Source organism: Megascapheus bottae, chromosome 2 (assembly GCF_031878675.1).
Source record: "Megascapheus bottae isolate mThoBot1 chromosome 2, mThoBot2.hap1, whole genome shotgun sequence".
NCBI classification, from domain to species: domain Eukaryota; kingdom Metazoa; phylum Chordata; class Mammalia; order Rodentia; family Geomyidae; genus Megascapheus; species Megascapheus bottae.
Window position 1 is genome coordinate 31,390,523 of NC_143510.1, and position 27,391 is coordinate 31,417,913.

The 27,391-nt window shown below is 38.3% G+C and overlaps 1 protein-coding gene across 1 annotated transcript in view; it reads left to right on the forward strand.

Moving 5' to 3' along the window:
* Window positions 1–27,391, forward strand: part of Synpr (synaptoporin) — a 244,418-nt gene that overhangs the window by 10,872 nt on the left and 206,155 nt on the right. The window lies entirely within an intron of this gene.

The window sequence follows — 27,391 nt, forward strand, 5'->3', positions numbered from 1 at the left end:
TGTACCTCTATCTGGCAAATATAATTTAACCCTTCTATTAATTATAATAAAAATATATTTAAAAATAATACTTCAAAGTTAAGTTACCATTATCACAAATGGATATAATCTTATAATTTTACCATTCTCTTTGTATTTTTCTTCTACTGCATATAAAATTTATTTTTATCAAGTAACATCTTACTTTCAATACTCAGAAGCATGAGTCTATACTTAATACTTTTGGGTCATAGTTGAGACAGATGTATATGAATCTGGCACTTTACACAATGCTCTTGAAGAAAAGTTGAATGGCTAGAGTGTTACTATACCAGCAGAGAAATCTGAGGCATACCTAGCTTTGGATTGTGAACACCCTATCGCTTCAATAAATTGAACTCAGCATCTGCATGATGTTCAGGGCATTGTCTGTTTCTTGGATCACGTTCCTGACCACACTTGCTATTCACACATAATTAACAGATAAAATGTTAATGATGCCTTCTATCTCTGCCTTACAATTGTTATTACCGGTCACCTTGGCATCTGTGTGAATGAACATGAGTGTTATTAACATTGGTTGCATAATTATGCACTCCAGACCCTGTGCTATTTTCTACATGTTATGCCATTTAATTCTAACAACTCTATTAAAATGTATCAACCTAAACAGCAATCAGAGAGAGAGATTCTCAGAGAATAATGATAATGATTTGGGAAGAGCAGAACTCAGTGGTAGGAATGCATACACTTCAGTCAATAATGAGCCACAGCACTTCAAAGAGGGTGGGACAAGGGAAAGTTTCTAAAGGCAAAGGGAAGATGAGGATGCTAGATATTTTTAAGCAATAATTTTGGTTCCCAGTATTAACAACCAGAGAGCTGCTAGTTGAGCACTGGACTGACAACTAATGGGTGAACATTCTTGGAGAAATACTTTTGTATGTTATTAGAGTCTCTCTCCCTTCTTCCCTCCTTCCTTCCCTCCTTCCTTCCCTCCCTCCCTCCCTCCCTCCCTCCCTCCTTCCTTCCTTCCTTCCTTCCTTCCTTCCTTCCTTCCTTCCTTCCTTCCTTCCTTCTTTCCTTCCTTTTCTTCTCCTTTCTTCCTTCCCTCCTTTCTTCCTTCCCTTCCTTCCTGCCTGCCTTCCTTCCTCTTTGCCTTCCTCCCTCCCTCCTGCCCTGCCCTGCCCTTTCCTTCCTTCCCTCCCTCCCTCCTTCCCTCCCTCCCTCCTTCCCTCCCTCCCTCCCTCCCTCCCTCCCTCCCTTCCTTCCTTCCTTCCTTCCTTCCTTCCTTCCTTCCTTCCTTCCTTCCTTCCTTCCTCCCTTCCTCCCTTCCTCCCTTTCTCCTTCTTCCCTCCCTCCCTCCTTCCTTTATATTTTACAAGGTTGTGGTTCTGATAGAAATCTTTGTGATGGTCACTAACAGGCAGAGATTATGCTTTTATATAAAGTTGACCTAAGTGACTCCATTTTGATTCTGACAAACGTATGCATTACTGTCATTCTCATCCTTATGACAAGAATATGAGACTTAGAAAAACAAGCAATGGTTGACTCTGTATTGCACATTTGGTTCAAAATCTTTTGAGGTTCAGGAAGACTCCTCTATACTTAAACTAACAGCAGTAAAGACATTTTGATCCACTCCTGGAAATCCAGTTCCTGAAAAGGGGCAGTACTTGTCAGGGCAAAATCAATCAAGATAATGGTTTAACTGAACCTACTGAATATTCTTCTGAGGTGGTAAATTCTGTCATGGGCAAGCAGAACAAAATTCTTAATTCGTTTTGGCAGTTCCAATGCCAAATACTTAAAATTATTTTTTCTTCTGAATGAATAATTAATAATACAACAAATGAAAGGATAGGTTTTATTTTGAGTTGATTTTACTTTGTTGGTATGTTGCACAGTTTCCTAGGCAAATAATGAGAAATATTTAGAAAAAAATAAGCAGATTGGTTAACTCCTGATTTTTGTCTGCTAATAATAACCTGTCTACTTCCATCTAGTTGTAAAAGTGTAAAAACTCTTGGGCTTGGAAATCTAATATTCTGTTGATTTGTTTGGGGGAGACATTAGCTTCTCTCTCAGCACCATTAGCTTGCATTTGAAGAACCTGGGTAGCATTTCCAAGGCCATCTGGCTAGGACTTGGGGCCAGAATACAACCAACTCAGTCTGCCTGGGGAGGTGGGGCAGGCAGACAATGCAGGAAGAAGCAGGATTCAGGCTGCTCTAGGAGGCAGTGCTGGTGCTAATGTGACACACACTAAACATAACTTTTACCTGTAGGAACAACAGATCCCTTCTCCCCTCCTTTCCACACCCCTACCCACAGTCAGTTGTTGCTTAGTGGGCACAGCAGCTCAGTTATTTCCACTTTAATTGACAGATCAAATATAAGGATTTGGGATCTCATCTTGCAAGATGTTTGGATATTTTGTTTTGTTTTTGACTGTTGTTTGTGGTATGAAGGATCAAACCCAAGGCCTTGGGCATGCTCAGAGAAGCGCTTTATCACTGAGCTAGAGTGATCATTTAGCCTCCCAAAGGTTTTAATGGCATAAATGTTTTCCCTTTTTAAAAGATGAGGTTCTTGGGCCGGGAGTTTGGTCTAGTGGTGTAGTGCTTGCCTAGCATGCATGAAGACCCAGGTTCGATTCCTCAGTATCACATACATAGAAAAAAGCCAAAAGTGGTGCTGAGGCTTAAGTGGTAGACCTCTAGCCTTGAGAAAGACCAAGGACAGTCCTCAAGCCCTGAGCTGAAACCCAGGCAAAAAAAAAAAAAAGATAATGAAGTCCAACCTTTGCAGAATAAATGAACCATTCTGGATTGTGGATAGAGCCCATGACTCTGGCTTATTCCTGAAGCACCACAGCCTCTTGGCCCCTGAGGCATCCCTGAGGACCTGGCCCAGTTAATCTTACACAGGCTCTTCTCAGGAGTCATTTGTATACCAGAGGAATGAGAAATTCAGTGTTCAGGTGTTTACCCTAAACCTATATTTTGAGATGATGGAATTACCTAGTTCAGAAGTCTCCTTTGCCCTCAATCATATAAAATATGGAGATTTCCCATATGAGAGTAGGAGACATGAAAATATGGAGGATATGTCTTGATTTCAGACTTCTTGAAGGGCAGAAGCAGTTGCTCTTATTGGCAATACAATGTAATAAATGATATAACTCTGGGGAGTTTGTAATGTGGAGAAGAATTTCTCAGTCAACCAATGTGATCTCAAAGAATTAATTCTGTTCTTTAGTTTGGTTGTTTGTGGCTAAAGAATAAGCCAACAAATGAATCGTAATAAATATTTATTTAGAGAGTACAACACAAAATTCTGCAGTAATGTCAGTATTTATATCTTCAGGGTGGCCTAGAGTACAGGTAGCTTTAAATGTGGCTATACTAGAAATGGCTAAGGTGACTGAGGATATGAGTTTTTATATATTTAATTAGTTTAAATTTTAATAGCTATTGGGTGTTGTATTGGACAGGGAAAGAGTAAAGACTTGCCTCTGGTTTCCAAAGGGAATGTGCTAACCTTCAGCAATTAAAACGCAGACAGACAGACAGACAGGCAGACAGATGGGCAATGTGGTGGAAAATATCTGCTAAATGTGGTTCCCTTGTTTAAAACACTCACATTTTATTTTATTGTTGGGGTGATGTAAAGAGGAGTTACAGTTACATTCATCCGATAGTAGGTATATTACTTCTTGAACATTGCTACCCCTTACCATGTTTTTCTCCCACTTTCCCTACACCCACCCCTCCCAGTCATCTTATTTTCCCCTTACTTTCCCATATTCAAATACACAAATAAATATATATACAATATACCAGGTACTAAAGTCAGATACAGTAAGCAGAAAAGAAGAAAAAGGAAATAGCTTCACCTAGTTCATTAAGAACAATCACAAAGATAAACCTTTTGTAAAACACTCATTTTTATACTTGTAGTTCAGCAAATGTCACATAGTGTATTTGGCAGTAAGTTTCCAAGCCAGCATCTAGAAATTTATTGGATGTTGAATTTTGCAAACATTACCATCGATTTCATTTACATTTTTGATATATTTTGTATGCCCCATATATTCATAAATATTACATATTTACAGCATTACTTTCCAATGGGAATGTGTTCTGAAAAATGCATCAGTTAAGGTTCTCATTGTTGGGTTAACAGGTTCTTATGCTTTTGTAAGTCATTTTCTCTTTTATAAGTAGATCTGAAATTTCTAAAAGTTCTTCAGCTGTCTTTACATCAATACTGGCTGTCTCACTGCTCAGTCTCACATCATGTAAAGAATAACAAGTTTGAATCATTTAAACCGACCAGAGCTAGCATCATGCTTTCGGATTTGGGCAATGATCTCATGTACTAAAATAATGTGCTTCTGTATGTTTAGTTCAGGTCATTAGAAGTCATCTAACCCTGACTGTTCTCTGCCTTTTGTTAGTCGTGGTGCTTTTAGTGAAGTGCATCCCTTAGCAACCATAATACCTCCATCTTCATTGCTGTCATCAGATGGGACGTTGCTGGCTGGTGAGCAGTTAACCATTCAACTTCCAGCCGCACAGCCCTTGGCCACTTTTAACCCCATTTCAAGGATAATCACTCAAGGTGGGTACTTCCTGCTGACACTGGCAGTAGCTTTTGTATGTTTATGAACTATCTGGACAAGGCAACGTGAGACTAATCAAGAAACAGAAAAATGATACAAGCAAGAGACGCAATAAACATGAGCTTATTGCAAGTTGTTGCTTGCATAACATGGCATACTGCTTTACAGTAAACATTTAAAAATAAGTAAGGGTATATTCTAATATTGTGATAAAAGACTGGCTACAGTGGCTCATGCCTGGCTACCTCTCCAGGCAGAAATTTAGAGGATAGATCTCTTAAAGACCATAGCACTCTGATTTTCAAGATAGACGAAAGTGGCTGCCTCACAAGTTCCAACTGGGGTCTTATATCCAAATTTGGGATAGGAGGCAAGATGATGTAGCTTATCCTGGGGGAAGGGAAATATTTTAAGAAAGGGAAATGAATGGGGGGAAAAAAAGACAGTACTTACATGTACTTTTCTGGTACTTTTTACAGGATGATAAAATGCGAAGTCTATGGGTGGGATCCCAAGGGATTGCTAATCAGTTGTGAGTCACGTATGCACAGGAGAGTGATGGTAGTAGTTTTATAATCATGGAGAAACTCACAGTTGCGTTGTCTCTGTGGGTGGTGGTGGTCCCTTCGATGTTGGGGATACTCATCTTCAGACCATCTCCTGTGCAGCAGGGTGTGGTGCCGACACATTCTGAATGTAGTGTTGCTGAATTCATTAATCATTAGAGGTGCTTGGCATTAAAATTAGCAGCTAATGATGAGTGTCCTTGATTGCAGAAATAGGGCATGTTTTTTTTCATTTGTTGCTCGAGTTATTCGGATATGTTTTTCATAACGGTTCTAAGGTTTCATTGCCAGCTGCACAAGGACTCTTCACTGAAAAGCTGGTGAGGGTAGAATTGACAGGGAGGAGGAGAAGGCATTATGATCTACCTCTCCATGATGCTTTGAGAATTATACTTTGGCAATTGAGGTTTTGTAAATTTGTTACCCAAGGACCTCTATTCAAGTTTTGCTTATATTCTAGATTCTGAGTGCAATTTCTAGAATGCATGTGTGTTTATCTTCTATCTACTTGTCCTCTATTATCTATCATCTATCTGTCAGCTGTCTGTCATAGACCTGTCGCCCATCTGTCTGTCTGTTTACCATCTTCATTCTGAGATAGTACCAGCACTGTAATGCTGGCTCAAATCCTCTTGCTTTCCACAAAGTGGTGTCGTATTCATCAGCCTGGTGCCACCCTTCAGATGTGCTTTAAGGCTATAGGAATTGTGGTGGATACTGATTCCTGCCCAGATTCCCTTACAAGGCCACAACATAGCCTTCTCTCCCTCTTCCAGTAGTTAGAATGTTAACATTAACATTAACAGATCATAGCTTCTTCTTTCCTAGGGAACTATGTTTACTGAATGAACATCCCCTCCCCCAGGGGCTTAGCTCTGCCCTACAGTAACCCTTTGCCAATTCTGATTCTGGTAGACCAAAAGCTAGCATGTTAGTCTCAGCTTGGGGCCATTGTGGGAACAATTCACACTTCAAAGCACTTAGTGGGACAGGTGAAGCTAACCTCTATCTCCTTCCCTACTCTTTCCTGCTTGCCTAGAAAGCATGCCCCCCAAAATCAAGACCATTGGAGCTTCTGCCTCAAGGTTTCAGCTATAAAATTGGATTAAAGAGGAATATCATTGTAGTTTTGAAAATGAGATCCTATTTTTGCAAGTATATAGGCAAAGGAAAGTGAGGAGTACTGGAAATAGCTGTAGTAAATGTCCTGAAAAGATGCTTCAGTGAAAAGAAAAACTGATGCTGAAAGTACAGGTATGTATATTTCTACTTTTTAGTCATTTGACCTTAAATTACTGACTGAGCCTCAGTTGTGGGAAAAGGAGGACATTAATCTTTCTTTCACCATCTTTAACTAATCTCATGATGTGTAAGCATGACCTTTCTATTATCACTGTGATAAATGGGAAAAAATAACTCTGGATAGTCAGACAATGTTTGAGTGACTGTCAAATGTAAAGTGTTCTTCACATTGTACCTAACAGAAAGGGCTCTCAATGAATGATGTAATTTCCAGCAGCTATTTTCAACTGTTTATCACTAAAAGGACAAAGATTGGTAGCTATTGGCTAACTTAAGGCACAAATGAGGCCATAGAACAAAATCTATATAGGCTCCATAACAAGGTTGACCTGCTTTTTAAACTGGATTGCTTCTTAAGGGACGGATGGAGGCATTGTTGATAGTCTCATATTCAGTTTTATGCATGTATCGCAGTTCACTATTTTAAGAAGTCTATTTTGTACTGAAGTGTATGAGCAATTAAAATGTCCTACAATATTTCCTTCACCAACGTAAAAGATGTTCTATGCTGAAGCTGTGGTATGAATCTTCTGGAAATGTCATGTTGTAATTTATACAATTCTTCCAAGGCTATTGCAGCCTGCTTGTACTTAAATACATGTGATTTAATGAGGGGAGCCAAATTGCTTCAGAGAATTCTCTGTAGAAACTTGGCAACTACTAGCAGGTCGATGCTCATGATACTAATTTATGTCGCTTCTTGACAATTCTGGAATTTGTGAAGATTCCTGTCTTTTCCCCTTGAGCCCAGGAAGATTCAAAGGCTCATTAGTTGTCTAAGGAATTCACTCATGCCATTGAATGGTAGCTACAAGTCTGTCTGGAACATAAGGTGCATGGAGATGAACTCTTATCTATTAACTGTCTCTCTTCAATTCCATGACTTAAATTCTGCTTGCTTTAAGGTGGGCACATGGCTGTGTTCCCAGTGAGTGAATGTGTGAATAAATGAACTTTCATTGACCCTTTGTTTAATCATGTTCTACCTGTCTTTCTAGGATCATGTCACATTCCCAGATTCTTCTATTCACCTTTATTTCTATAAAAGATATTTCTTTTCTGCTTTGGGGAATTATGGTTTTCCTGTTTTGTGTGGTGAGTTAGGTTGGAATTTCCTAATATAACTGAGGCTTTCTAGCAGGAACTCATGTCAGACAGAAAGAAAAGAAAGAAGAAAAGCTAAACTTCATGCATGACAAGTAGTGTATGAAAGGCTCTATGGCTCCCCTTCACTGCCTGAGGTTATTACTATTGTATAGATCAGGTTTTGGAGATACTATTGTGTCCAGAAATAAGATTTTAGTGAATCTGATTCCAAGTTTGGTACTTTCTCTTTTCTACCCATTTCAATGGCTATCAAATGATTTTTTTAGGAAACAATGTTTAATGTGTTTTCTTGTTGAAAAGATTCAATATGGGCTAGCAGGTGGCTTAGTGGTAGAATGCTTGTCTAGCATGCATGAAGCACTGGGTTCAATTCTTCAGCACCACATAAACAGAAAAGGCCAGAAATTGCACTGTGACTCAAGTGGTAGAATTCTAGCCTTGAGCAAAAGAAGGTCAGGGATAGTGCTCAGGCCTAAATTCAAGCACCAAGACTGGCAAAAAGCAAAGAAAAGAAAAGAAAAGACTCAATATTACTCATTAGCAGAATTGAAAACATGTGAAATGTATTTTTCCTTAATGTTTGTTTCTTTAAAATAATTTTTGTTTTTATCTAAATACAGATGTAACAGATGGTAATTATAACAAAAGTAAATATATAATTTAGAATTTGCTTTATTTTTTATGCTAAGTATTGGAAACAGAGTCTTGAGACCTTTAGTCCCAAAAATTGCTCTTATAAAGCATCTAAATATTTTTTTTAAAAAGTGAATTTAATTCACCTCTTAAAAGTTACAATGCATTCACGTAGAAATATTGGAAATAGTCTATCATATAACTCCAAACTCAACAAATGGAAATAACATGATGTTGTGAGGTCTTATCACTTCTCAACATGGCTGTCATGGTCACAAAAATGTCTTGTAAGCAGAATGGTGTGGAGGTAGGAAGGGGACCTCAGCTGGTGCATCAAAAAGACGTTGATCTGTATCCTGACTTTGACATTTATTAACTGTTTATCCTGGGCTAAACCACTTCCATGTCTGTATGTCTCAGCTTCAGGGTTGTTCATGTATAAAATAAATACATTAACACCTGCTCAGATCATTCTTCAACCTTTGGAGATCAAGTAGTATGTGAGCCACAGGTATGGGTGTGGTTGGTGAACAATAGCTCAATATAAATCCTGGTGGTGTTTTGTCCTATTGGGGTAAACACACTCAGGTCTCAACTGGGCAAGATTTTTGCAGACTAAAATTGTTTCCTCATATATTAATAGTGTCTGTGATATTTAAACATGCAGATAAAAATTCTTAGGCAATAATGTACTATGTTATCTCTCATGTCTTTTGCTGTCCCTTGGTTATCTCATATTGTTACAGTATTTCACTTTGTTATCTGATATATTGGATATATTCCTATTTGGTTATTTGAAATTGGATAGGGAAGGGGGGAAAACAAGATGAGGGGTGGGGGTGGGGGGGAGGGAAATGGGGACCAAGACATGAGAAAGGGTATCAATGTATGTGAAGTAATGCATCTTCTATCTGGCGAATATATGTAACCCCTCTATTAATTACAATAAAAATATTTTTAAAAATTCGTAGGCAAAGGCAGATTTTCAGCCAACAGCCAAGAAGCGCTATTATGAAGATTCAGGAAAGCACTGGATGTAGACTTCAGTTTCTTCTGTTTATCTTTTTAAAAAATGTTACAATTATAAACAAGATATCTAGACTCTGCAACTATTTTTGATTAATATTTGCTTTAACAACTACATCATGTTTTTGAAGGTTACTGTATCTCAAAGAACAAACTGAGAGTATGATTCACCACTGAAATCCTAGCTACATAGGAGACCAAGATAAGAGGATCATAGTCCAAAGCATTAGACCTACCTAGAAAATAACCAAAGCAAAAATGGATTGGAGATGTGGCCCAAGTAGCTTGATAGATAAGTGCAAGGACCTGATTTAAATTCTCATTACCATCAATAAATAAAGGATAAAATAACAACCAAATGGATCTGTGGTAAATGTTTCCTCTAAATTTACCTTAGAGGCATCATATGAATTCTTCAGTGCGTGTTTTTGCTTTTTCATTGTTCCTTTTCTTATTCTAGGATTACTTAAAAAAAAAAAACCTGTATCCAGTGATAAAGTGATAACATTTCAGTGGCAGATTTTCTTGGAAAACATAACAGCTAGGTTTATTTTATATTGTGTATATGGCTGGTTTTGTTTTCTTGCTGGTTAACTGGAAATAAGAATTCTATGGATTTTCCTATCCAGGCTGATTTTGAACTATGATCCTCAGTTTCCTAAGTAGATAAGGTTATGGACATAAGCCACTGGTGACTAGTAGACTTTATTTATTTTTTGAAAATAGAACTATCACGTGTGTCTCACAGGCTTTCTTATGAAGAGTTATCCATTCTGGAAACTGTTATTTAACTTCATTAATTGGTTGTATTCAGTACAGTTAAATTTAATAGTAAATACATAATGCTATTGGTTAGTGGTGACACTAATCAGTAAATGTAATTTTAAGTGGATTCTGGAAACTGTTATTTAACTTCATTAATTGGTTGTATTCAGTATAGTTAAATTTAATAGTAAACATATAATGCTATTGGTTAGTGGTGACACTAATCAGTAAATGTAATTTTAAATGGTGGTTTTTATTAAATGCTTTTGGTAAAGAAAACTAGAGTAATAATTAAAAAATTTTGCATGAGTTGAGGATCACATAGATTTTCATTTTAGCTCTGGACCTGCCAAGTTATCTAAAGAGGAATGGAGAAAGTTGATGTGCTCTCTGAGCCTCAGTTTCCAGATCATGGTGCAGTTTAGAAATGTACTAGCTGCTTCCAAGAGGATCCCGTGACTGCCTGCTTTCTATATTTTGACATTCTCTCCTTTCCTATTGCACTAAAAGTTCACTGAGGCAGGGAACTGAAGCTACTATGTAGATGCTAGGTAGAAGAATAATCCTACAACCAGGCTAATGACTTTGAAAGTGTATTCTCCAGCTTTGGTTGAGCTTACTTGAGGCTGACTATAGCCTTAGCAGACAACTACACAGCTCCCCAGAACCACTCAGCTACTTTATTCCTACATTCCTGAAATTACATGAAATGGTAAATGCTTGTTATTTTAAATGGCTAATTTGGGGGACAATTTACTACAGAACTTTTAATAACTATTAAACAAGACAGAGAAAAATAATTAATTCCTTGTATTCTTTTGAAAGAATTGTAAGCTTGTTAAATATTTAAGTTAGGTGTGTGTGAGATTTAATAATCAGCTGGAGAATTTGGCTAAAACACATACCTTTATGTAGTACCACCAGAAATTTTAATTGCTTAAGTCTTAGCCAGAGCCTAGCAATCTTTATTTTTGACCTAGCATGCCAATGAAAATGTTGGGTGTAAAGCCCCAGCTCTAGGAGTCCCAACTGGACTAGACCACCTGTCTCTACTCCCTAGTTAAAGGAAGGAGCACTGGCAAAAAGTGTGGAAAGGATATTTAATCAAACAAATCCAAGGAAGGAAGATAAAGGGATACAATGACCGTGAGATTGTCTTTGGCACATTGGCATAAATTTGATACTTGAATAAGGGAAGAGTTGGGAGCAGTTCACAGACGCGAGCAAGTCCAATCAATGCTCTGCTACATTATCTCTGGATTTTCTGTAATATCTAGTTGCCAAAGGGAGTAGGCATTGTTAATCTAAGGATCAGTTTTGGCCGTTGTCACAAAATGTTTAGTCATTTAGCCTTCGTTAATCAAGTTCCAAGGTGAGTGCAAGGAAGAGAGACTCAGAGAAAAAATAACATTAAAAATGTCAAAAAGGCACATTATGATCATTACAAATGAGAGAAACCATGTAGTCTATGTTTCTTTGGGTCTAGCTTACATTGCTTGATATATATTTTTCCAAGTCTCTCCATTTCCTTATGAATGGGGAAATGTCGTTCTTTTTGATAGAAAAATAGAATTCCATTGTGTAAATATACAACATTTTCTTGTTCCAATGATCTGCTGAGAGGCATCTGGGCTGACTCTATAGCTTAGCTACGGCAAACAATGCTGCAATGAACATGGTTGTACTGGTGGCTTTAGTGTGATCTGGTTTGTGGGTAAATGCCCAGCAATAGGATTGTTTAGTCTGCTGATGAACCTCCATATTGCTTTCCAGAGAGGTTGAACACGTTTACATTCCCACCAACACTGTAGTAGTGTTCTTTTTTGTCCACATCCCCCATTATTATTAGCTTTGTTAATAATGGCCATTTGTTATTCCTAGCTTTCTTAATAATGGCCATTTTTAACTGGGGTGAAGTGGAATCTCAGTGTTGTTTTGACTTGCATTTCTTTGCATTATTTCCCTCATTTGTAATAGTTCAAAGCTGCCTATAAATCTACAAGTATACCCAATGGATAGTATAAGACAAATAATTACACTTGGGCATGATTAAACACTCTAAATGAGAACAATGAGAACAAATGAGGATATTCTTTGGAGAGGATCACAAGGGCTCAATAGCTATGTGCATGTGATCATATAAAATGAGGCTTATTGAAATGAAATCCAAGAAATAGACACAAGAGAAACAGTTTTTTTCTTATTGTACTGTTTGAGCTTCTTTTTCTTTCTTTTTCCTTTGTCTTATTCCCTTTTGTCACTATTTTTTATTTCTGTACCCTTTGTCTTTTTTCCTTTAATTTTATTGTCAAGGTGATATACAGAGGGGTTAGAGTTACATATGTAAAGTAGTGAATACATTTCTTGTGTATAAGTTTATTGATTGGGGAGACTCTTCCTTACTGCACAGGGATGTTGGATGCTCCCACCGCATTCTAGCCAGTCTTGAATGCCCTAGGATAACAGCTTATCAGAACTTTTCCAGATCTGACACCTCAGGTCCTGAGACCCAGGAAATCTGTGATGGTTGGTCTTTCTAGATCTTCCAGTTTCCATTCACCTCTTCTCTTCATGTCTACCTGCTAATACCTACCTTCCCTTCAAGGCCCTTTTTTTATGCAATTCTCTTTCATCCCCACCTGCAAACTTTTCAGATCATTCCTATTATCCTGAGAGCCTTTTGGATTTTTCAAAGTACTTTTTCTTTGACATTTGAGCAACATTTGTTCCTTTTTTATCCTTTATAAATCCCTGGAGGCAAGCACTGCTCTCTTATTCATCTCATGAATGAACGTCAGGCTTCTTCATTTGAGGTGTCGATTCAAGTTCAGGTGCAGTCCTGAAGAGCAAGCCTTAGGAAAGAGGAGAAAAAAAGCATCTTTCTTTTAAAGAGATTTCTCAATACACCCCCTTTCAGTGTGCTTGAGTTTAAAATGATCACTCCTGAAACATTAAAAAGGCTGACATAATAACTAGCCTGGCTGTACAGAGGTAAGTGACTCCTTTTCTGACGGCTGACAGTTCTCACCAGAGTCCACTGACAGATCCTTGGGGACTTTCTCAGATACCTGTCCTACCTCTGTCTATCAGATTTACTCTAGTTTAAAAATGTTATAACATTAGTTTTTAAGGACCCATTAAAATTTGCCAAGTTCATTATAATGATAAAGATCAAAGTAGCCGAGAACTGAACAGTGTGAAGTCATAATTAAGCTCTGCTATAGTCTTCAAAAGGATTACATTTTCTTCCCCCATCCCAGATTATTTCATGCAAATGAGCAGCTCAGCACTAGGGATATGGATGATTTAATCATGGGATGGATATCCACTTGGTTTTGACTTGGTTTTGTCAAATCCCGTGATCCATCTGGAGGGAGCTTTGTGTTTGTTCTTTTTTTCCCCAAAATAGCATTATTTTTATTGTGTTTGTTCTTGTAAGTAATACAATTTATACTCTCTATGGTAAAGACAAAAATAATTATCAAGCTTCTGGAGCGATGGTCATAGTTACAGTGTGTTGTATAATTTGGGGGGTTGGAATCTATGTCAAGTGAACACCTTTCCTACATTTCCTGATAGTGAGTTTTCTAAATTTTTCAGTATGTTTGAAGGTAACATAACCTTGAGCTTTGTTCAATGATTGATATTGCTTTTACGTATAAGGAAACAGAGACCCCAAAACTATATGATTTGTCTGGGTTGTACCCATGATATGAATAGGTCAGGAGTCAAACAAAGCGGTCCAACTTCCAAGTTTTTTACTTCTGTGCCTTGATCTTCACAATCTCCACTGTCTCCTAAAATAAGACGTATCTATTGAATCTCATTTCCTCTCTGAAAAAAATTACTGTGAAAGTGGCCATTGATATAGTAACTAAATTCTGAGTTTAATTCCTTTATCTATTTGTATGTCTCCCAGCTGCTGTGTCCTAATGCATTTTTTCCATTGACTCTCATCATAACTTAAGAGATAATGCATCTTCCCTTTTTGCTTATTAGCAGTGTCATTGTCCTTTCTCCATTTTCATTCTCCTCTGTCTTCCCATCAACTTATCTTTTTTCTAAAAAAATTGAAATTGAAAGGAGTCTTTAAGAAGGCATTTTTAATACAGAGAATCAGCCCCTAATTTACAAGTTCAATAAATTTTGATTCTTATATATTAAATTTTGTTAAAAGAGGTCACATGCTGAGATGAAGTGAGAAATCCTGTGTTGATGAGATTCCCAGGAGGTAGTCTATTTATCAAGCTTGCTTTAGCAGAAAAAAAAAAAAAAACACCAAAACATTGACTCTGGTCTCACTGCCTTGGGACTGAGGCTCTAACAGAAATTTGCGAGCTGATTTAAGGAAGCCAGAGTTCATGTCTTTTAATCACATTCACATTATGAAAAAATAATAAGTAAGGATTTTTTTCCCAAAGTAAAGGACTTTGAAGGGCAAATAGAACATGAAGATTATCTCCCCTAGTATTAAGAAATGTTAAAACTGAGGTTCTTAGTATGCATTAAAACCAGAATAAGGGTCTTAGTGTACATTAAATTAGAAGAAACCCTTAAGAATTAGGAGACCTGGACATTGTGGCTGTAGCTAACTCCTTATAAGACTTCATTTATTTTCCTTTTTAAAAGGTATTTTCTTTATTTTTAAAAATTTATTGTAGAGGTAATGAACAGGGAGGTTACAGTTACACAGGAAAGGTAATGAATACATTTCTTTTTAAATACAGTTACCCCTCCCTCATTTTCTCCTGCTTACTACTCCTCACTTCCCTCTCCCACAAGTTGTAAAGCTTATTTCCAACGCAGCATCTAGTTTATCCTTTTCCCTCTGTTTCTGTGATTCCCTTTCCCTTCCATGGATCACATAAGCTTATATATAAGACTGCATACAGAAAACTAAAACAGAAGGATAAAAGTAAAATAGAAAGAAAAAATGGAAATAACTACATATAGGACATTATAAGAACCTTTTGTTTCCAATTCTTGGATTTCATTTTGATATGCTTCATTATATATTGTCTTATGCACTTAGTGATTAGACATGTTCTAGTCATTACAAATGCGGGAAATCATGTAACCTACATTTCTTTGGGCCTGGCTTGGCGTTGCTTAATATAATTTTTTCCAGGTCTTTCCATTTCCTCACAAATGAGGCAATGCCACTCTTTCTGATGGAAGTATAGAATTCCATAACTTCTTAATCAGTTCATTGACTGAGGGAGATCTGGGTTGTTCTAACAATACCGAATGAAATTTGCATCAATGATCACACACTCCATCTCTAGTTCTGTTGACCTATGAGTGATTTTCGTGCTGCTATCTGGGTTTAAAAATGTGGCCAAAGACATATGGGCACTATTTTGCATCAATTAGATGGACCATACGTGAAGTTCTGTAATCTGCAGATCAAAATCTTACATTGCTCCTGTGAATAAGACTATAAATTCCCAGCCTCCTTCCAGCTGGGAATCAGGTGCTGTCTGGCCTTCTTACTTTGTCAACTGTTTCTTGCTAATTCTCTCTCTCTCTCTCTCTCTCTCTCTCTCTCTCTCTCTCTCTCTCTCTCTCTCTCTCTCTCTCTCTCTCTCTCTCTCTCTCTCTCTTGCTCTTCCTCATTCTTGCTCTCAACTCAATCTCTTTCCTCTCCTCTCCTTCATCCTTCCCGTCAGAGAAATGATTTCCTGATTTCAAACCTTGCCACATCTTCTTAACCTTTAGGATCATACATCCCCACCTTGCTTGTCCACAGAGAAATTTATTTCCTACTTCCAAAGGAAAGAAACCTCATTCCCTTTAATTTCCTGTGGCCTAGCCTATAGCATTACTTACCTATGCTCACACATCCTTTACTTCTTTATTTTGACATGAGGATGTGCTGCTGATTCTTAATCTCACTCGCCTGCCACCTAAGAGCTGGGACCCCATCTCTCCCACTGTCACTGAGCTTCCCCTAAGTGTGCCCCACTCGAGAAGCACTGACCTCTAGCTCTTTCCTGCCTGTTTTCGGACTCTTCTTATCGCCACTCTCCCCAGAGCTGGCTACCTGTGTCTTTCTCTATTTCCTTCCTTGGCAAGCTTTCCTTTGCCAGTTCCAGGGGTTGCCCCTTGGTTATACCTGGATGGATATTAAATATACCTGAAGAAAATTACCTAAATAAATCAGCCAAGGCCTCCTTGCTCCCTACACAGGAAGGATCCCAAGAGGACCCTGAAGTGTCCCTTTAAAAGGTCCTTGAAACGCAGTGCTGTCAGACTGTCTGGCAGGGAATTAGTAGTTCTTGGCTTTCAGGTTGAAATTGTGATGTTCCTCTTGGGTGTTTACAGCTAGCCTGTCACCACAGGAATCCACTGCTGTTACCAGTCCAATTAGGTCTGTTATAAAGCCAGTAAAAAGAGAGAGCCTCTTGCAAGGGCCCTACTCAGCCAGAATGTTAGACAATGTTTACCCATGGAGGAGTACACAGACATGGTCTTTTTAAACTAAAAGCATTCAAGGCTTACAAGAACATTGGATTTCCTAACTAGGCTTTCTCAGAAGTATGCTCCATGTAAAGTACAGTAGAGAGAGAAATAATTATAAACCAAGGAGGTGGACAGTCACTTCTGAGGGCCCCCCTGTATAAAGGTGCTGTGCTAAAGCACTTGGCTTTCTGGGGCTTCCTGATTTCCCCTGGGTTTTCTGAGAAATGATGTTACTTTCACTCCATAGATCGGGAAATGGGTACAGTGAGGCAGGGTTTTCTCCTGAGTGACAGTCTGAAGTGGATATGTCAGAGACTGAATCCAGATCTGTTCAATTCAACTTCTGTGTATCATTACTCTATAGAATCTGAACAAATGCCACCTATTTAAATATATTATTGGTTATTCAGAGCTTTTTACAAAGAAGATTTTAGAGTTTTAATGCTCACAGTGGTTTTGTGAGTCAGGAGAGGGCTTGTCTCTGTCTTACATGTGAAAAACTGAACTACCAAGAGATGAAGTTGGTTTTCCACAGTCAGTTGGCCATTAGATATTAAAGAAGACAGTTGTGAAGGTTTCTAAAGCTAAGCCTTTTTTCCTATATATTTTTATTGTAATTAATAGAAGGGTTACATTGTATTTACCAGATAGAAAGTGCATTACTTCACAAACATTGATGCCCTTTCTCATGTCTTGGTCCCCATGTCCCTCTCCCCAACCATGCCCCTCATCTTGTTTTCCTCCCTTCCCTATCAAATAACCAAATAAACATATACACAGTATATCAGATAATAAGGTGAAATACTGTAACAATCTGGGATAACCAAGGGACAGCAAAAGAGATGAGAGATAACATAGTACATTAAGGACAACAATCACTTATTATATGGCTTTTGATTCTATATCCTGGAGGTCCTTTCAATTAACATCATACTATATGGCCTTATGTATCTAGGATTTGTTCTATTGTATTCTGCTAGGAGAACCCAAGGTTTCTACTGTTTATGACAAATGAGGGAAGCCATTGAGCCTATGTTTCTTTGAGTCTGGCTTATTTCACTTAATATGATTTTTCCTAAGTCTTTCCATTTCCTCACAAATGGGGTGATGTCGTATAATTCCATTATGTATAAATACCACATCTTATTGATCCACTCATCAACTGAGGGTCATCTGGGTTGGTTCCATATCTTTGCTATGGTAAATAGTGCTGCAATGAACATTGTTGTGCTAGTGGATTCAGTATGTCCTTGTTTCTGGAGGATTGGGTAAATGCCAAGTAGTGGAATTGCTGGGTCTTAGGGGAGTTCAATGTTTAGTCTTTTGAGGAACTGCCATACTGCTTTCCATAGTGGTTGAACGAGTTTGCACTCCCACCAACAGTGTAGTAGTGATCCCTCCTGGCCACATCCCCTCCAGAATCTATTGTTATTAGATTTCTCGATCATGGCCATTCTAACTGGAGTGAGGTGGAATCTTAGAGTTGTTTTGATTTGAATTTCTTTTATGGCCAGAGATGTCATGTCGAGCATTTCTTCATGTGTCTGTAGGCCATTCTTATTTCTTCTTCAGAGAAGACTCTCTTTAAGTCTTTGGCCCATCCTTTAATGGGATGGTTGTTTCTTTGGAGATTAGTTTGGGAGTGATTCAATTTTTTGAGCTGTTGATATATTTTAGATATGAGGCCTTTGTCTGTTGTATGGTTAGTGAAGATCTTCTCCCACTCTGTAGGCTTTCTAGTAATTTGCTATCTATGTTCTTTGCCATACAGAAGCTCTACAGTTTAATGCAGTCCCACTTATCCAGACTTTCCCTGATTTGTTGTGTTTCTTGGTCCTTATTAGAAAGTTTCGACCTGTGCCAAGGAAACCTAGTGTATCTCCTATTCCTTCTTGTAAAGTTTTCAGTGTATCTGCTTTTATCTCCAGGTCTTTGATCAATTTGGAGTTAATCCTGGTGCAGGGTGACAAAGAAGGATCCAACTTTAGTTTTCTGAAAGCTAAGCCTTTTTACAGGCAGTCCCCTGACTTGTCAGACCTGGAGAGTCCTGTCATTGCTATGACTATGAATAGAAGCAAAAGAATTTATAGGTTCTCTATAAGGCTGAGTCATTAGAAGTAAAGATTTTATGGAAGAGACTACATAAATCAGAGATAACAGCCTCTAAGGCTGTCTCTCCCCTAGGGCCTTTCTATAGCCTAACAACCCCTTTAAGGGTTAGGGGTTTTTTGGGGGGATTATCCAGTGAGAGCTCCAACTAATATGCATGAATCCCCTAAGAGGCTTCTTTTCCAAGGTCTTGGAAAAAGTCAGAGCAGAAGGACCAGTGTAAGTACATCAAAGGGATTCAGAATATCAGGCATGTGTTTGGGAGGGGCTTTTGACAATAGTTTTTTGCTCAATGGAGAGCTATGGCAGAGTGATCAAACATCACCCCAGAGAACTTAAGCTAGTGCCAAAAGTATGGCTTAATTGTGGTCTCATTCAAGTAGTCAGTCCATTTTCCTTCTCTTTGTTTTATAACTTTGATTTCTAAACTTCTAAGAGTGTGTGTGTATATGTGCATGTGTGCATATACACATGTCAAGACAGTGGTTTGAACTCAGAACCTTGTCGTCTTATTCAGTTTTTTCTTCACAGATGGCGCTTTACCACTATAGTTTTTTTAATTGTGAAAAGTGATTTTATTGTGATATTTTTATACATGCAGATGTCATATTTTTTAATTTCTATTTTTTTCATTGTAAAAGTGATGTACAGAGGGGTTATAGTTACACACTGTCTAAGACAGAAATGTACTCATTATCTGAATTATATAACCATGAAACTTTTTTACTTCTGGGACTTTTGACAAAAGAAGTAGATACTAGAAGGAATTTAGATCCATTTTCTGAGCATCTCCTACTCTGGAGATGAAATGAAAATTAATTCTCCAACTGATCATTAAGTTAATGGGGTAAAGCATGTCTTAGTTCTTTCAGAAAAACACTCCTTTATACTCTGAAAGTCACTAAGTCCTGAGAAACTTCCTGCTGAGACATCATGGAAGATTTCCCAGAGGAAGAACCATTTGACCTGAGTTTCAAAGTGATAGGACCTGAAGAGTTACATATAAGAGAGTAAGATATATTGGGAGGGCTTAAAATAAGGAAAAAGCAAAAGCATATCATACAAATGAGAGACTATAGAGTGAACATTAATATCAGTTCAAAGCAGGACAGCAAATGCTTATTTTTCTGAGCTAATGATTCCAAGAATCATGTGTTTTTTACATGAATTTTCTCATTTAATATTCATCCTTATAAGTACGGTGTTGTTATACTATTTCCTTGAGAACAGCAATGGTCTGAGAGAGTAACATTAGCGAGTAGTAAAGTCAGTATTTAAGCCCATTTCAACTGCACAATCTTAATGTTTAACCACTTACACAATACTGACTCCAGAGGTCAGGAGTCCTGACCTCTGGCAGGAGTACTGTTGGCCAATAGTGAAAAATAATTCTGAAAAGTAATTGTAATTAGTACCATCTGATCTGCCTTCAAGGAATATTTTCAGTGTAAAGGTACTGGGCAGATTATCTTCATCTAATTTAATCCCTACAACAGTGACTGCTATTAGTTTCATAAATTGAGCAAGTAGCTAATTTAATAACAGGATATTAAGGAATTAGTGGACCCATGCAGTGACCTCAATCTGAACTCTTAGCTATCACATTTTGCTCATATTGCTGCTCAAGACTAGAACCAGGTGATTAAGTGCTTTGAGAGTGAACCTAGGAAGTTTGCTCTATCCTGTAGCCAGCAGAGAATTAGTGAATTTTGTGAACCGAGGGTGACATAGGCTTTCAGATCATTAATCTTGACTAGATTGTAAGGTAGAAAATCAGAACACAGTGACCAGTGATGAGACTACTGATGGGATCCCAGTTAAAGAGAATTTAACTCTATGGGATGTGCAATCCAGGTGAATAGCACTGAAGCCTGACAGGAACCACTGAAAGACAGAAAGGAAATGATTTGTTTGTGGGTTTTGAATTAGAAAAGCCTTCTCTTTTGGTGCTGGAAAATCTGGATCTCTTACTGGAAGGTAGGACTGCCTATAGTAGAATATTGTCATCATGAGCTAGCTGTTTAGTATGGAGAGAACCTGGAGCTGTGATTAGCAAACCCAGGGCTGCAGCTGCAGATACCCAGAATTAGCCTAGCCAGATGGTGATGGGTGCCTGGCTGTTCTCCATGGACCTCAGGAGAAAGCACAACAAATATTCAAACAAGAGGTACATGATGATTTTCTGTGAACACATTGGGAAACTTACTGAGTTTCTGACTCTAGGATTTTCCTATCTTGTTACATTAACTCAGGTTGATAATGGTGAAGAATGCTTTATGAAAAATGAGATTTTTTTGATGAGGCTAGTAGGATATAGGATATAGACTGTTAGTATAGTCTTAGTAGAACATATTTATAGCATCAAGGAACAGCTACTGTAATTACCACTTAATTCCTGGGTAACAAGAGACAAGGGTGTTAATTAGATTCTCCATGTAAGAGTAATGACCATTTGCATGTATCAGGCATCTCCCCACATATAATCTGTATGATCGGTCTGCTCATTCTCTTAAGGTATAAAAGAAACACAATTTTAATTAATTCTCTTATTAATCGAATTTGAACCCCACTTTGAATGAGTGGAAAATATGATAGTTGTTCAGGGTATAGAAAGCCATCAGAGCTGTCCTTCCGATTTCCTGCCCCTTTCTCCCAGGGAGGATGGCAAGCCCAGGTGGCCTTGCTCAGGTGTGAATTTGGTGAGAGGAAGGGTGCTTACTTCTGGACTTGAGGGAAATTCTTTTACATCAGAGTACATTAGCCCAAATGTGAATTATCTCCAGATGATGACTAGCCAGTTTAGATGGTATCCATTTGATTCTGGATTCAGGTCATCTAGGGCGGTAAGGTCTGCCAGTGTAGATGGTGTCCATTTGATTCTGGGTTCAGGTCATCTAGGGACACTTGAAGCTGACTGTGTCTCCATAACAGAACACTGGCAGGTGCAGATATCTTCTTTGCAGCCAGATTGCACTATCTGCTTGAGACTCAGTGGAAGTCATAGGTGCCTCATTCCAACCACACTGCAATGCTTTGGGAAAACTGAGAGCTTTATGCAATTCGTTTCATCTCTGCACCCCTACATGTCCAAGATAGAACCAGCATCTAAAATATGTCATTCTTGTTCATTAGTCTATTTTTGAGGAATCCCAGCCCAGGGGAAAGGTTCTTATGTACCTCTACTAGAATAGGGGTGAAGTGGGAAGAATAAAAGAAGAAATCAGTTAATAACTCTGCTCTTTTGCCTCTTCCCCCTCACCTTCCTCTTCTCCCCTCTCCTCTTTCTCCTTCTCTCTCTTCCTTCTCCTCTCCCTTTCATCTACACACACAAAATCACATTTTATTTTCAGAACATCTCTTGGTGTAGGTAATTTTACTTTGTTTATTTGTTTGTTTGTTTTGCCAGTGCAGGGCTTGAACTTGGGGCCTGGGCACTGTCCATGGATGATTTTTGCTCAAAGCTAGCACTTTGCCACTTAAACCACAGCACCACTTCTAGCTTTTTCTGTGTAAGTGGTACCAGGGAATCAAACCCAGGGCTTCATTCATACTAGACGAGCACTCTACCACTAGACCATGCTCCTATCCCCAGGATTTTTACTTTATTAATGAGGTTTAGCAAAGCTAAGGGACATGCAAAAGGTCTACTGAGGCCAACAGTGTATGCGTTCTGGTCACATCTGTGTGACTGCAGAGTGAGAACTCTTCTCCTCCCCCCATATATATATATATATATATATATATATATATATATATATATATATTTATATTCAGGACTATTCATGAATTAAATATCTTCCCCAAAGTCTACTTTATTCTTCTATTAATGTATGTCAGTGACAAGAATTAAGCCATGTTTACATATGCAGGACTCCCTCCTAACAAAGAGATTCTTCAATGACCATCACCATTCCTACAGGGTTAAAGGGAACTCCACAGGGCTCGTGGTTGGATTTATGCTTTGTTGATTCCTAATCCCTTTGTGGCTATATTGTCTGGAAGACTGGAGGCCTAGCTTCTGGTCCTGGGTCTTCTACCTTCTCACTGTCATGACTAGAAGCCAAGATTCTGTCCATCACCTGTTGGTTCCTCTCTTTGTTAAAGAATTCTGTCTTGCGGCTGGGAGTTTGGCCTAGTGGTAGAGTGTTTGCGTAGCATGCATGAAGACCCGGGTTTGATTCCTCAGAACCACATACATAGAAAAAAGCTAGAAGTGGTGCTGAGGCTTAAGTGGTAGAGCTCTAGCCTTGAGAAAGTCCAAGGACAGTGCTCAGGCCCTGAATTCAAGCCCAGGACTGGCAAAAAAAAAAAAAAAGAATTCTGACTTGTTAACTAGCTTTGATCAGTTCATAAGACAGTGTAGCTTGTAAAAATCAGACTCAGTAACTCATGGAAGTAATTGAATGGCTGTGTTTGTATCCTTTCTAATGGAGATTATATCAAGCCAGTTTTAGAGGTATAATCTAGAAATATATTGAGTTCCAATGCCCATCAGCTCAATTTACTGAGCCTAATTTTTCTAAAACCAGTAGTAATATTTTTCTACCTATTATAAAATTTAGAAATTCCTTATAGAAAGAAATTGAACCACCAGTGTTTTATTTTTACGTTTACTTTCTAGTGACTAGATATATTGTATTACTAGTTATATTAAATTTATTTGTTCAAATTGTGAAGAGAAATACTGTTCTAAAATATAATGAAATTGAAGATGATTATTTATAAATAGGAGAAAGTGTCTATCAAAATGACTAAAAAGAAAAGCATAATATTAATAGATGACAAGGTTATAAAACAAGTAGAACTTTCCTATAGCCCTATGGGGTTGGGGAGTGGAATTGATGTAATTTTGTAGGACCTAATAATGTAAGAATATATATGTATCTGTGTAGTGTATAGGTATATGTGTATGGACTATATATTATATAATGTATAATTGTTTATGTATGTGTATATATTCATGTCTGTATGTGTGTCATAGTATTATGCCCAAGTAACACTCCCTAAAAACATAAGCAAGTATATTCAGAGTAGACTATTTATGGAAGCACACATGTCCATTAGTTATATAATACATTATGGAACATTTATTCAATGGACCATTTATAGTAATCAGGATGAACAAACTATGAGTTCCCACAACATAGATGCTAAGAAAAATAAACCAGATATAAAGGAGGATACATTATGTCATTTAAATTATCAAAATCCATAAAGAAAGCTAATCTGTGCATGGTTTTGGAACAGAGGTGAATAGCTAGCTTTGTTTTCTGTTTTCACCTGAAAGAGAACAGAGGCCTTGGATATTCTAATGCTGCTCTGCTCCCTGATTTAGGACCTAGTAGTTACAATATAGTGTGTTCTCTGTGGGAAGTCACTGTATGGTACACATGTTTTAATACCGACACATTCATTCACTTTAAGAAAGGCAATATGGGGGGAAAAGACTAGGAGAGGTACAGATAGGAAAACAGGACCAACTAAATATCGTCAGCAAATTAATTGGTCATGGATTGCAAAAATGTTATTCCAATGAAGAGTACCACATAAGCTCAACCTTAAAATAGATGTTGGTAGCCTCATCATTGTGCTTATCATTACTTTTAAGACATTCTACCAATGATAATATCATTCAAGGTGCTCAATAGTAAGCCGTTTAAAAGTGAAACACATCAGATAGGTTCTGGTAGAATTCTAGGTCCTCATGAGGCTGAGATTTGAGGATTGTAATTTGAAGCTGAGCCAGGTAGGAAAGTTCGTAACAATCTTAACTCTTGATTACAAAAAAGGCTGAAACGGAGCTATGGCTCAAGTGGTAGAAAAAAAGTTCAGGAATAGTGCCCAGGCTGTGAGTTTGAGCCCCAGGACTAGCACCAACAAAACATAACAACAAAGACAAAAACCAGTGCTATTTTAGTACAGGAGTTCTTTCTCATTTTGCCTTTGTCTGGATTCTGGAAGCTCAGCGCTTTGTGTCCCTCTGTGTGGCTCTCTAGCATATTTTATTCAGGCTGCACATTTCCCCACAATTAAGTGACCAGTTTAGCATGACAGGACTGAGTCACCCACTCCATAACAAATACAACTGGTCTATATTTAAAGAAAAGATTCATAATGTACCAGTGTGACCCAGAAGTTTAATCACTGGGTTGGGTTCCAGACCCCAGTTACCCCTTAACATGCCTCTGCTCTCTGTTTTTGACTCACCATTGTGTGTTTTTATTTTCGTGGACAAGGAAATGAACATAAAAACCAAATTACTGGTGACTAAGAATAGTAGCCAGCCGTGCTGGGAAGAACAGGATGCTTCAGGACTTAGCAGCCAAACTGGAGAGGCCAGACTCTGGAGGCAGGCAAGCAAGCCTGGACTTGGAGAGCAGATTCTAAGCCTCAGCTCTGAGACCCTGGAAGCTAATGCCTGCATCCAATGTGGTTTGACAAATCTGCCAGATTTGTTAGTGGCTTCTGCTTAAATGTTAACTATCAAATAGTTGAGGAATTACAGGGGCTTCATTTTCTTTTTCCCTTGCATTTTATTTATTATAATATCCAAGATAAGGCAGGATTATTTTTTCTCACTGTTCCTGCCACATTGGGCAAAGATGATATGCTATAGTTACCATACACTGGCTTTGCTCTTTAAATGAATTCTTACATCAAAGGCAACCTGCAGGCCATCTCAGGGATTCCAGTTGTGTAAAGAGAAGCAGTCCTCAAGTCCAAGTAATAATTATCATCAAGCCTATATGGGACTTGGGCTTGAGCATAAGCCAATGCAAATATTTGTATTTGAGGAGTTTGAGAGTATTTCTTTACAGGATTGGGTTGCTTTGTAACAATGTTCCGAATATATACATACATATATATGTGTGCATATATACATACATTCAGATACTCTCCTGTTCGCTTTAGGAAGAAATTGTAGCTAAGAACTAGGAAGTAAACGATTGTGTTAAACCTCAGATTTCTACGAGTAGATAAAAAATTACCTTCTCATGCGACCCCAGTGGTTCTTATCTGTAATCCTTGCTACTCAGGGGCCCGAGCGTTGTGGGGCACCATTCAAAGCCAGCCTGGGTGGGAGAGTTCATAAGACTCTTCATCTATAGTTAACCACTAAAAAGCTGAAATTGGAGCTTTGGCTGAATAGATCAAATGACAGCCTGGAGCAAAAAAAGCTCAGGGACAGTGCACAGCCACCAAATATAAGCCCCATACCAGTACACACACACACACACACACACACACACACACACACACACACACACACACACACACACAAATTTTTCTTCTGATCTTTTTATGTGCCATTCTGTGTCAAAAAATCTCCAGGTTTGGACAAGGCATAGCCAGTGTACCTATCTGATTTACATTTTAGTGGATTTTATGGGAAAGATGTGACAATAAACAAAATAGGTGGCCTAAGAACTGTAAAATTCCACTTGGCTTGCAATAGCTCCCCCTTTCCTTGGGTAATACTCCTTTCAGGATCTGGAGCCTGACAGGAAGCAGGAATTTTCTCACTGGGGAAGACTTTGCAAAGCCTCATCGCAAAGCCACATATGAGGTGTGGTTCCCTGGCTTAGCTTTCTCCTCTTCATCTTCTGCATCGCTGGCTCATCCCACCATCTCCCACCTTAATCAGTGTCTGTCACACTGACATGTCATTTCTCCAAGGATCAAGACACAGCTGTCCTTTCTATGCTGTAATGTAGCCTATTCATGACTTTGCTAGCATTCTTGGAGGGAGGAAAGCAAAGGAGAAATAATACTTTGGGAAATAATACATTCACTGGGCCCAAGATATTCCCAGGCTGCTTTTCTTTTTTTCATATTTTTTATTGTAATAGAAGGGTTACATGATATTTGCCAGATAGGAGGTGCATTAATTCACATACATTGATATTTGCTTTTCTTTTAACTACAGCCCTGAGATACAGTTTTCAACATCCCTGTGTCTATTTTTTTTAACTGATGTATGCTAAGTTGTACACAGTAATGGGTTTTATTATGACACTTCCACATTTACATGTGTGTGTATAGATCATAGATAGGATTCTATTAATATTCCTGTTTCATAAATGAGAGATGGAGGCCTATTGTCATTTAGTAACTTACTCCAAATCACAGCACTACCAGGCACCAAGATTCTGCATCGGTATGGCTAATTCTGAGGTGTTTTATTGCCATTACTTTTATTATTTTATTCCTGTTATATCATCATCTTTAAGTGGTTGCTATTCAACAAATCAGTTTATAAATACAATCTTGATCAATGTCACCCCTTTCTTCATTCTCCCCCATCAAAGGTGTTTCCTTGATTCATAGAGTTTACCGATGTTAACATGGATGACACTTGGGACCATTCACCCTTTTGTTTGGATGTTGGTGACATCCCTGACTTCTACACACAGATGGTGGTAGTATCTTGCATGAATCCCCATCCCTATCAACTACAGTTCTGATGATCAAAATCATCTCCAAATATTGTCTGTTGGGGTTTTTAGTCCTTGGTCCCTCCCGACCCGCAGGAGGGATAGAGAGAACATGCCCCGACCAGGACGAGCTGAGAAAGGAGAGGGCCGACTAACCGCCCGCACCTAGCCTTCCCTTGCCAGAGGACAATCAGATGCGTCAGGGAGACCTGTCAAGGCAGGAACTCGTTTATTGAGGAAGTCCATTCAGCTAACATAGGATGCAGGAGTCTGTCAACACAAAGGTGGGCAGGGCAGAGGAGGTCCATGTGTTTACTCTCACTATAGGTCTCAGCAGAGAGTGATAAAGCAATAACACATTCGTACCCAGTGGTAAT